The sequence below is a fragment of the Corylus avellana genome, chromosome ca2 (assembly GCF_901000735.1).
Source record: "Corylus avellana chromosome ca2, CavTom2PMs-1.0".
Taxonomy (NCBI): Eukaryota; Viridiplantae; Streptophyta; class Magnoliopsida; order Fagales; family Betulaceae; genus Corylus; species Corylus avellana.
In genome coordinates, this window is record NC_081542.1 from 23,109,248 (window position 1) to 23,121,446 (window position 12,199).

General features: G+C 36.8%; 1 pseudogene; it reads left to right on the top strand.

Moving 5' to 3' along the window:
- The window catches only part of LOC132169356 (probable LRR receptor-like serine/threonine-protein kinase At1g07650), a 29,760-nt pseudogene extending 18,276 nt beyond the window's left edge, over positions 1-11,484 (top strand).
- The last annotated feature ends 715 nt before the right edge of the window (positions 11,485-12,199 follow it).

Here is a 12,199-nt window from a genome sequence, read left to right on the forward strand (position 1 = left end):
TGGGTTGAATAATGGTTAATTTACTTCTGAGCCAGTGAAATTTTGGATTTTTCCATCCTTTGTTCATACAAAATATATTGGTTTGATTGTAATTAAACTTAATAATTTGAGGGAAAAAAAAGAGAGAGGAGAAGAGGGAAAGAAATAATAATAAAGTACTATGACTATAATTAATGGAGATATTCCTGTTATATTCAATCAATTCCTTTTTTTTCTTCTTCTTTTTATCGAATAAATTAGGCCCATGCTTTAGAATTCTGCTTAGTGTCAAGCTACAACTTGTACTCTTTTGTTCAATGTAGGTAGAAAGCCCTAAAGAACCCGACCCAACCCGACCCATGTATATTGTTCGAGTTTGGCATGTTAATATCATAGGCTATAATCAAACTGAGCCAAGCCTAGCTTTAGGATTTCTAGACTAGCTTGTTTACGAGGATGCTTATTCGAGTCGAACTATGAAATGTGCATTCTAGCTCAGTTCGTTGGAAGCTTGGGTGAACTTGACCTCAAGCTTGAATTCGTTGAAAATGCTATTCGAGCCGTGCCGGGCTCAACTCGAGCTCGAGCTAAACTATTAAATTCTTTAATGTATGATATGAGCATAATTCAAGCCCGAATTTTTGAAAAACCTCTAGACATTTATCTATAGTATAAATATATAATATGTAACTATATAATATGTACCTATATAAGACATATTATATGATATTTACTACAAGACAAGGAAAAGGTCATAGAAATTGAGATGCATGATATGAATTCCGTCAAGTTTTCCTTTGGCTTATAAATGAACAATTCAGAACAATATAGAAAAGCATAAAGACAAATTCCAACTAATTTTTTGAAGTCGAATCGTATGAATTCAATTCTATGATCTTTATTGTTTGGTAATCATGCATAAAGCTTATATGAAATGCACTATCTCTTTATTTAATTTTAGTCTTTCAAATTATCCTTGCTATAAAATTATTTCAGATTGTCAAATATTTTGTAGCTTAAATAGTTGATACTTTTGGAATTGAATATTTTGTAGGGGTGAAAGTTTAGAACCGCTAACTGCACAATCCGATTTTAAAAGTGGTTAGTAAATTAACTGATATATATATAATGACATATAATCTTCCTCCCTTCCTCTCATCTCTGTAGCCTCTTCCTCATTCTCTTTCAATCCTTCGATCCTCAGCTCTCTCTTCTTAGGCTCTCACTCTCAACTACATCGCCTCCCTCTCCTCTTACTCTCAGCCTCCTTCGCCGACATGTCCTCACTCTCTCGCTGCCGTCTCCACTTTTAGGTATTTTATTTTAATTTCAGGTATAAATAGATTTCTCTTGTTTTGAGGTTTTTTATTTCCAGGACGATTTGAACAAGGATTTTGGCCATCTCTGTTGAAGATTTGAGATCACTTTAACCGATTAAACGAGGTAAGAATGATTTGAAAGGGGGGATTTTTTTGGGACCTTGCTGACGTGGCACAGGTTTCCTAGAGCTGTTAGAAGTTTTACGATTTCTGCATTTGGAGCTACACGCTTTGCACTGGTTCTACGCGTGAGAGCGCGTCTTCTTTCCGACGACTGTGATTTCGGTGGAGGTGTGCCGGAAATTCTTGGTGCTTGCAAACCATAGGTGGTGGAGTGCAAATTGATGAATTATGGCTAGGAGAGCTAACAGAGGTTGTGGCGGGAAAAAGAATTCAAAAGTGATTTTGCAGGATGTAAAGGTTGCTATGGATGGTGCTTCGCGATCTGTTGATGGCGATGCAGAATTGACCGAGGAAAAGGTGAATGGTGAGTTTTTGGAATGTGAAACTCAATTGGGAAATGGTTTGGAAGTGGATATGCCTGCTGTAGCTGATCTCCCTGAGGTTGAGGTTTGTTCTGATTTACCTGAGGTTGAGGTTAGTTCTGCTATCCCTGAGGTTGAGGTTGTACAAAATTTGGGAGTTTTTGGTGTTAAGAAGGGAATATCATAAGGTATAGCTGAATCTGAACATAAGAATCCAGCTCTAGATTGGAGGCAGTTGTTTCGATCTGAGAAATCTCTTGGCACGTTGCAATATTTTGCCCCTTCTCGAGAGAATGGTAAAGTTGTTGTGAAGCCTCCGAAGGAAGCAATTGAGGAAGGCATCTTGAAATGGTCACCTTCTCTGGTTGGCTAGTTTCTTGATAAGCCTCTGCCTTACTATATTGTCAAGCGAGCTGTAGATACTCTTTCGGCGCAGTATGGAAAGGTTGAGGTCTTTTTATTGGAGAATGGTTTGTATTTGTTCAGATTTATGGATGAGAAGACCAGAGATTAGGTTATGGAGGCTAAGCTATGGCATATGGCAAACAAACCTCTGATATTGAGAAAGCGGACTCCAGGTATGCAGCTTCTTAAGATCTCACTCTCTACTGTTCCTGTTTGGAATAAGTTGCATAATCTTCCTATTGAATTCTGGAATGCAACCTGCTTAAGTTATGTGGCTAGTGGTGTTGGAAAACCCCTATGTGCTGACTCTGTTACGGAAGAGCAACTTAGACTTGGTTTTGCAAGGTTGTTGGTTGAAGTGAATATTGACTCAGAATTTCCTAAGGAAATTGAGATTGTTGGTGCTGATGGGAGTAGGGTTGCAGTAGGCATTGAATACCCTTGGTTACCCGTGAAATGCAAGAAGTGCAAATCTTTTGGTCATTTGACTTAGACTTGTACTAAGGTTGAGAAACATATTTGGATCCCTAAGAAGACTGATCTTGTTCCCTCAAATCAAGTTGGTCTTGGGATAAAGAAGGATATTGAGGCTAAGTCTGGGATTGTGCCTAAGGCTGTGAATTAGGAGCAATGGAAAGTTATTAGATCTACAAGGAATTCTCCTGCTTCTAAACTTTATGCTAAGGATAGTCAAAGGCATTGGTCTAACTCGTTTCATTTGCTTGCTAGAGCTGATGGCAGATTTGAGTCAGGTGAGGTGAGAGGCTCAGATCACATTTCGCATTCCATCCAGAAAGTTATTGAGCGTGCTTTAAATGAGGAGAGTGTTAATCTTTTGAAGGATATAGGTAAAAGCATAATGGAAGAGGAGGAGGAGGTTTTGATGAGGGGGTTTTCTCCTACTACATGAATTTCATGATATAGAATGTGAGGGGTCTGAATCATCCATCAAAACAGCAGGAGGTAAAGAGAATGATTAATCTTCATAGGAGTGGTTTAATTTGTTTGATTGAGACAAGGGTAAAGGAGAATAAAGCAGATAGGATTAGGTTTGCTATAGTTTCAGATTGGGATTTTGTTTTCAATTATGATAAGCATTTTTTGGGATGTATTTGGGTTTGCTGGAAAAAATCAGATTATGAAGTTTCTGTGATTGTTAAGTGTGAGCAGAGTATTCAATGTCTCATTAAATCCCTTAAGCATAATCTTTGTTGGTTTCATTCTTTTGTTTATGGGGCTAACAAAGGGATGGATAGGAAGTTGCTTTGGACTAGTTTAGCTTCTATGAAAGGTAGGGTGGGTGCTAATCCTTGGATGATTTGTGGTGACTTTAATGTTGTGAAGTCTTTGGCTGAGAAGTGGGGTTCGGATAAACTAAACTCTTATGAAGTGGAGTTTGGACAGTGCTTGAACGAACTTGAGGTGCTTGACCTTAATTTTAGTGGCTATTTTTACACCTAGACTAATAAGAGTGAAAAGCCTAGGTTTGTGGCTAGAAAGCTTGACAGAGTATTGGCAAATGAGTATTGGATGAATGTTTTTGGTAGGACAATTGTGGATTTTAAGTCTGGAGGTATCTCTGATCATTCTCCTGCCATTATCTCGGCAGGTTTTCTGCAGAGTTTTGGTCCTAAGCCTTTTAAATTCTATTCTTATTGGATAGAGCATAAAGGTTTTTTAGATTGGGTTAAGGAAGGTTGGAATATTCAAGTTGATGGGGTCAAAATGTATCAACTGCATGTGAAGCTTAGATCTGTAAAAGCTGTGTTGAAAAGACAGAATGTGACTTGTTTTGGGAATTTGAAGCAGAAAGTTATTCAAGCTCGGGATAATCTTGATTTTGCTCTACAAGATGTTATTGCATCCTATGGGAGGGCAGATTGTTTATTAAAGGAGAGGGGGTGTCTGCATGCTTATATTTCCTTAACAAAAGCTGAAGAGGCTTTTTTGAAGCAAAAAACTAGGAATCAATGGCTACAGTTAGGTGATCAAAATAATAGTTTTTTTCATCGTTCTCTCAAAGCGCAGCAAGCCAAGAATACCATTACACACTTATGCGATGAGCAGGGCAATAGAGTGGAAGATGTAGAACAAATTAAACAGGTGGCTGAGACTTTCTATAAGAATTTACTGGGGTTTGATCAGATGATGTTTACTGAACTAAGGCAGCCCGTTTAAGGCAGTTGATTCATATGGCTATTCCTGCTGATAAGGCAAGTTGGTTGTAGAGAGAAGTTACAGAAGAAGAGATTAGAGTGACTCTATTCAATATGAAAGCAAACAAGGCTCCTGGCCCTGATGGGTTTTCTACAGACTTCTTTAAGGCTGCTTGGCCTATTGTTGGGAAAGATGTGGTGATAGCTATCAAAGGTTTCTTTCTTTCTGGTTTGTTGTTAAAAGAAGTTAATGCCACTATTCTTACTCTGGTTCCTAAGAAGATTAACCCTTCTTCTATGGGTGATTTTAGACCTATAGCTTGTTGCAATGTCATTTACAAGTGCATCACTATGATCATTGCTAATAGGATGTTGCCTCTACTGGGAGATTTGGTGAGTATGAATCAGTCAGCTTTTATTCCTAATAGAAGCATCTCTGAAAATGTCCTTTTTGCTCAAGAAATTGTTAAGAATTATCATAAGGATGCAGGTAAGCCTAGATGTGCCTTAAAAGTTGACCTTATGAAAGCTTATGATTCAGTAAATTGGGAATTTATGATCCATTGTCTTCATTGTTTTGGTTTCCCTATGAAGTTCTTAAGTTAGATCAAGGAGTGTATCACCTCTCCTAGATTTTCTGTTTATGTAAATGGTACCTTGGTTGGGTACTTTGAAGGGAAGAAGGGGCTAAGGCATGGAGATCCTCTATCTCCTTCTTTGTTTGTTTTAGCTATGGAAGTTTTTTCTAGGATTATGGCTGCCCATACTGGAGTTGACTCAGGTTTCAAGTTCCATCCTAATTGTTTGAAGATGAAGCTTACTCATCTGTGTTTTGCAGATGATTTGGTTTTTTTTTTTGGAAGCTAGTGTGAGTTCCATAAAGGTTATTAAAGCTGCTTTAGTTGAGTTTGAGGAGTTGTCTGGCTTAAAGGCAAACCCTTCTAAGAGTTCCTTTTATTGTTCTGGAATTTCAAATAGGGTCAAGAACAAGTTATTGACTGATTTGCAGATGAAGGAGGGTAATCTTCCAGTGAGATATCTTTGTGTCCTCTGATTTCTTTTAGACTTTCTTCCGCAGATTGTGGAGTGCTTCTGGATAGAATTACCAATCGCATTGACTCTTGGTTATCTAGGAATCTCTCTTATGCAGGAAGACTTCAATTGCTCTCTTCTATTTTGTATAGCCTGCAAGTTTATTGGACAAGTATTTTTATTCTTCCTAAGTGTATTATAAAGTCTATTGAGCAGAAGTTTAATAGATTTTTGTGGAATGGGAAAGATGTTGAGGCTACAAAGGCTAAAGTGGCTTGGTCAGAAGTTTGTTTCCCCAAAAATAAGGGTGGTTTGGGTTTGAAGAGGCTTGAAGTATGGAATCAGACCTCTATGCTTAGGCACATATGGAGTATCTTTGCTAGATCTGGCTCTCTTTGGGTGGCTTGGGTTAAAAATAATTTTCTAAAGCAAAAGAGTTTTTGGAGTGTTGGTATCCCCCAGAATTGTTCTTGGTGTTGGAGAAAGCTACTCAATTTAAGGGATATTGCTAAAAAGTTTTTGAGGTTTGAGGTTGGAAATGGGGAGAATATTCACCTCTGGTTGGATCTTTGGCATCCTGCTGGAATCTTAATTGAGAAATATGGCTATAGAGCTATTTATGATGCTCAAAGTAGGGTGGAGGCCAAACTTTCTTCTGTTATCCACAATGGAAGCTGGTTTTGGAAGCCTGCTAGATCTGATGCTTTAGTGGACATACAAGGAAGTCTTTCAGAAATCAGTTTGAGGCCTATTGATAAGCCTATTTGGACTACTTCTAGGAAAGGTGTTTTTGTTAGTTTAGATACTTGGGAGGCTCTTAGGGAAAAAAAGAGAGCAGATTACTTGGTGGAAGTTGGTTTGGTTCCCCTTTGCTATTCCTAAGCATGCTTTCATTTTGTGGCTTGCTATGAAAGGAAGGTTGGTTACGGGAGATAGATTGTTGACTTGGGGTTATAATGGAGATGTCAATTGTGTTTTCTGCAGGAACCAGTTAGAAAGCCGTGATCATCTTTTTTTTGAATGCAGTTTCAGCTATAGACTTTGGAAGTTCTGTATGTTTAGATCGAGAGTGGATAATGTTCCTATAGTATGGGAGGATATCTTGCAATTGGGATTGAATGATTGGGGCTGCAAGTCTCTCAAAGCTATGCTCTGTAGATTAGTTTTGGGATCTGTAGTTTATAATGTCTGGTGCACTCGAAATGAGATCAAACATGCAGGTCATCCAAAAACAGAGGAGCAATTGTTGAAGAAAATTTTATGGGAAATCCGAACTAGAGTAGCTGGGAAAGGAAGGTTTCCAAAAAATAAGGAGAACCTTGTGTTTTGCTCTTTGTGGAATCTTTTTGCAGAAGTGCTTTGCTGATCAGGTTGTGGTTGTGGCCCGCTGGTTTTGTTTTGTTTTCTGTTTCTTGATAGTCTTATGGGATATAGCCTCTATGAGGTTTCGCTTTTAGGCCTTCTGTAGGGTCTGTTTTTTGGTGATACTTTGGGTTTGGGGATTGGTTTTGTTGGTTTTAGTGGTTTCTTTTTCTGCAGTTTTGTTGTTCTGCAGTTTGTTTCTGGTTTAGTTTGGTTTGTTAGCCTTTGTGAGGTTGGGCTAGCCGGTGGCTTGTAATTGGCACTTTGGTGTTTTTGGTTTTGAGCTTTTAATTAAGTTGCTTATTCATCTAAAAGAAGAGAGGTAAGAACGATTTCTCTCCATTTGGAATTTATTTCAATATTTCAAGCACTAGTTTTTTTATTTTGGGATTTCTTCAATTTCTTGGATTTCTGTTTAAATCTGCACATGATTAGCATGTAGGGGTACATTATGATTGTTAAGTAGTTTGTTTTTCCTTTTGAGAATGATCCCGTAAAAGAATTTTCATTGTTTTAGAATTCTACAATTACCTCGTGATTTTGCAAATCTTCAAGTGCAGGTACGAAGTAGGGTAACGTATTTCTGAAAATTCTACAATTAGAATTCAGGGAGATGCATTTTTCTCGTAATTTAGGTTAGCCAGCAGAAGATGGATCAGCGTTCAAAAGCACATTGTTATTACAAGAACTCCTTTTGTATCATAACAATCGTATTACAGACTCTATGGGATATACCCATTTACATTTCCTACCTTGTAGATTATATATATAGTATATATAGAAAAGGAACTCCTATAAACCTCTAACGACCAAAACAAATGTATGCGTCCGTTTGTTATGATGTTGGTTGAAATGGGTTTTTTTTGGTTCGTTGATTTTTTATGGAAATTATAGAATTTTGGCATATAGCAATTCGTAATGCTAAAATGGCCATGAAAAGGAAGAAAAAAAAAAGTTTAAAGTGAGAAAAAAAGGTCTAAAGTGAGCCCTAAACCGGCCCAAAACCGGAACAAAACTAGCCCAAAACCGGTCCAAAAAAAAGCCTAATAAAAGGTCCAAAAAAGGCGAGTAGTAGAAAAGCGGTTAGCCGGATGTGGTTAACCGCTAACCGGTGAGTGGAGGCGGTTAGTAAATTTTACTAACCGCATAGGCAGTTGTGATTAGCGGTTTTAGTCATTAATCGCAACTGCCTTTTCACCCCTAATATTTTGGTTTCCTGATTTCTCACAAACGATTGGGTTCATTACCAAAGGATAAGATTCAATTGCAATGTAGTAATTGATGTGATTGGGACAGTGCAGCATTGTGATCCCTTTTTCCTTTTTTACTAATAATTCATGTAAAGTCCTAGATGTCATTTGTGGGAATCGCTTATAATCAATTACTAGCCCTTATTTGTTGATCCACTGGGCCTGATATTATGCTTTATGTGGTAATGATAGTCTAGGAAGTAACAGCTTGATATACTTACTAGCTTCATTGTATGCAACTGTTGCTACTTGTATGCTTCAAGTATAATATATCTTTCTCCATCTTAGGTAGAGTCAACTCTTAGTCTTAATTTTGTGATTGTTGTGAAAAAACACGCCGATCACAATTACGGTTAAATAAGGCGAGAACAATCACACACAAAATAACGCCAAGATTTAAGTGATTCTCTCAATATAAGGTACGTCCACTAGTAGAGGCGATTATGAATAAATTCACTATGAAAGATGGAGTACAAAAAATAGTTGAGAGAAAATCACTCAAACCAAAAACTCCAATACATCCAAATCCTCACTATCACACAATATAGATTATTTCCCAAAAGAATACAAAAGACAGAAATACAAACTCTTCTTCTTTTGCTGGGATATGATGACGGTTAGTCTTTATTTCTTTTTCTCTCCCACAGTTCCATTCTTTTTTTTTCTCTCTTGTTTAGGCTCCTCCAAAACCAAGAAGAAAATAGTCGGCGCCCTTACATACTAAAACCTGTTATTCTCTCTTGTTTCTATTCCTCAAAACCAAGAAGAATTCTTTACGGCTACACCCTTGTGTTTGTGTGTCTGCATCTAGGAGGAGAAGCAAGGCTCTCCTTATATAGCTCCTAAAGTCAGTTGATGGTGGCTGTACGTAGGAGTGAAAAAAACCAATACAAGTCCAACTTGGTCAAGGAGATGACCAATACCAATTAGACAAGGAAAAGGGAAAAGGTCTATCTAAACCAAGAAGTAAAACTTCAACGGGTCCCACCGACTTAATTCGTTTCAAGGCACACTCTACATTAACAGTGATAAAATAAGAATTTTATAGCTTGTCTTTGCCGAAAGATTTTGTATGGGATTTTGTGATGTTCACTTGCTCGTATGCAAATTACATCCCCAACACCCACCCCCCCGGTCCCTGTTCGCCTAATTCTATTTTGTGTGTAATTAACAGGTAAAATTTGTTGTTACATTCCATGTTTATGTCTACCTTATTCAATGAATATATATCTGGCTAAGCTTTCTTGTCTTGTTCACTTCAAGTCCTTTGCTAGCAAGAAAACATAATTGCTTTGTTTTTGAACAGATTTCAAGCTTTGTCAAAATGGTCGAACCAAGAAAACTGTTCATATCATGCTCTTATCTGTTACTTGATTCTCAAATTACTGATTAAAAAAAAAATGGGTTGATTTTCAAATTGATTTAATTGCCTCTACATAGTCAATTTTAATGAGTAAATGGTGCACAAAGAGTAGGGTGTCTTGACTTTTGAACTTCTTTAATTGTGGTTTATTGATCTTTAGTTGCTAGAGAAATGAATGTATGTGCGCATAATTAAATGCAGATATCTAATATATTGTCAGGCGTAGTCTTATTAGTAATATCTAGGCTTTTATTAATTTCCTTTTAGAAGTGTTTTGATATGTCGTGGAATATTTGTTGCAATAATAAGTTAAGCATGGTTTTCAAATATTAAATTATGAAGTGTTTTGATATGTTGTGGAATATTTGTTGCAATAATAAGTTAAGTATGGTTTTCAAATATTAAATTATGAAGTGTTAGTTTACTCTAATGGGGGGTGCATATGAGTTAATTAAGTAGAACTATTTATTTTCTTGAAGGAGATTTTGTTGAGCTAAATCGTGAGGGCATATTTCTTTTTTACTTCTCAAGCATCACAATCTTAAGTTCTGACAAGCGGTTGAATTGTTGCTTCTTAATGATGAGATCCATTGTACGATATTAGGATGTGATAGAAATTAATTATGATAAATGATATTTAGAAGAATAATATGTATAAAATAATTCCTTGGCTTACACTAGTTCACATGTCCCTCCTTGTACAAATGTTCAGGGGCTAGAGTTGCAGATAGGTACTTTTACCTTAAAACAAATAAAAGCTGGTACTAATGATTTTGATTCTACCAACAAAGTTGGAGAAGGTGGGTTTGGTTTGATGTACAAGTTACTGCAACAAACTCTTACTTGATTATGCCATTTGAGCATAGATTTTTGTTCTATTGTTGGGTGCAGGGTCAATTACTAGATGGTACTATCATAGCAGTGAAGCAGCTCTCATCTAAATCAAAACAAGGAAATCGTGAATTTTTAAATGAGATAGGCATGATTTCTTGTTTGCAACACCCAAATCTTGTGAAGCTTCAAGGATGTTGTATTGAAGGGGATCAATTATTGTTGGTGTATGAGTACATGGGAAATAATTGCCTTGCTCGTGCTCTATTTGGTCGGTATTATGTCATTCTGTTTAGCTATGGATACTAATAAAAATAATATGATACAAACTATTCTTTTCTTGATTTTCAGTGAAGAATCAAAGCAGTGTCAATTACCTGATTTTCAGGGGTTGTGTCCCTTTTTTGGTGCCCTTTCAATTATTTCATTACTTTTTCGAAAAACTTAAAAGTAAAGATTTGAGTGGTTTAGCTATGTTTTCTTGTTTTTTAGGTCCAAAAAACAATCAGCTTAAATTGGATTGGCCTACTAGGCTTAAAATCTATATTGGGATAGCAAGAGGTTTAGTTTTTCTCCATGAAGAATCAAGACTCAAGATTGTTCATAGAGGCATTAAAGCAACTAATGTGTTGTGGATGGAGACTTAAATCCAAAAATATCAGACTTTGGATTTGCTAAGCTTAATGAAGAGGAGAAGAGTCACATTAGCACCCGAGTCGCTGGAACAATGTTGGTTTCCATGTTCTATAAAACTTATAGTTAATTATTTGTATACTTGTCAAAGTTACATACATGATATTTGCAAAAAAAATTAACTTTTGGTGTTGAATTACGAGACGTTTAGATTTTGGTTTGCAGAGGATATATGGCACCAGAATATGCATTATGGGGTTATTTGACCTACAAAGCAGATGTTTATAGTTTTGGAGTTGTGGCCTTGGAAATTTTCAGTGGAAAGAACAATAACAACTATATGCCAAGTGACAATTGCGTTTGTCTTTTAGATCAGGTACTTTATAATTTCTCTTTCTGTTTGATCCATTACACATCCGTTGTCAATCCTTGTTACTTTGATCATAAGCTAAGAGGAACATTTGCATGATAGTTGTTAAATATTTTATGTCGCAGGCTTGTCATTTGCAACAAACTGGAAACTTGATGAAGCTAATTGATGAGAGGTTGGAGTTTGAGGTGAACCAAAATGAAGCAGAAATCATGCTTAAAGTAGCTCTGTTGTGCACAAATGCTTCCTTGTCACTTAGGCCTACCATGTCGAAGGTTGTAAGCATGCTCGAAGGGTGAATGGCTGTTCTAGATGCGATCCCAGAACCAAGCACCTATAGTGAAGATTTGAGTTTTTTAAGGCCATGAGAGACCTCCGTCGACAAAGGCAAGAGCACAGTTTAAGCGGAAGCCAGATCCAAAACTCGACTACAGCCCATACAGTTTGCTCTTCCTCTACATTTGGATATGACTATAGATAGATTCTTATTTCCATCAAGGAGACGAAACTGAAGTTTCAATTGTTTATGTGTGAATATTTATTGGGAAAAATATAAAAAAGCCCCTCAAACTACTAGTTGTTTTCGATTTAGCCCCCTAATGTTCCAAAAGTGATAAAGTAGCCCCCAAACTACCAAACTATTGCATTTTGGCCACTCCGTTAGTCAAAACCGTCAGTTTGGACGAAAACTACAAAACGATGTCGCTTTGTTATGGGTAAGTTACTACAATGCCCTTTTATGAAAAAAAAAATTTGGAAAAAATATAAAAAAGCCTCTCAAACTACTAGCCGTTTTTATTTTAGCCCCATAATGTTCAAAGAGTGATAAAGTAACCCCCCAACATCCAAACTGTTGCAATTTGATCATTCCGTTAGTCATTACTGTCAAATATGATGGAAAATTCAAAACTACGTCGTTTTGACAAGGGTAAGTTACTAAAATGCGATTTTTGGAAAAAAAAAATCATATTAAAACAAGCACGCAAAACAGTGTCGTTTTGCTTGAAATTAGGG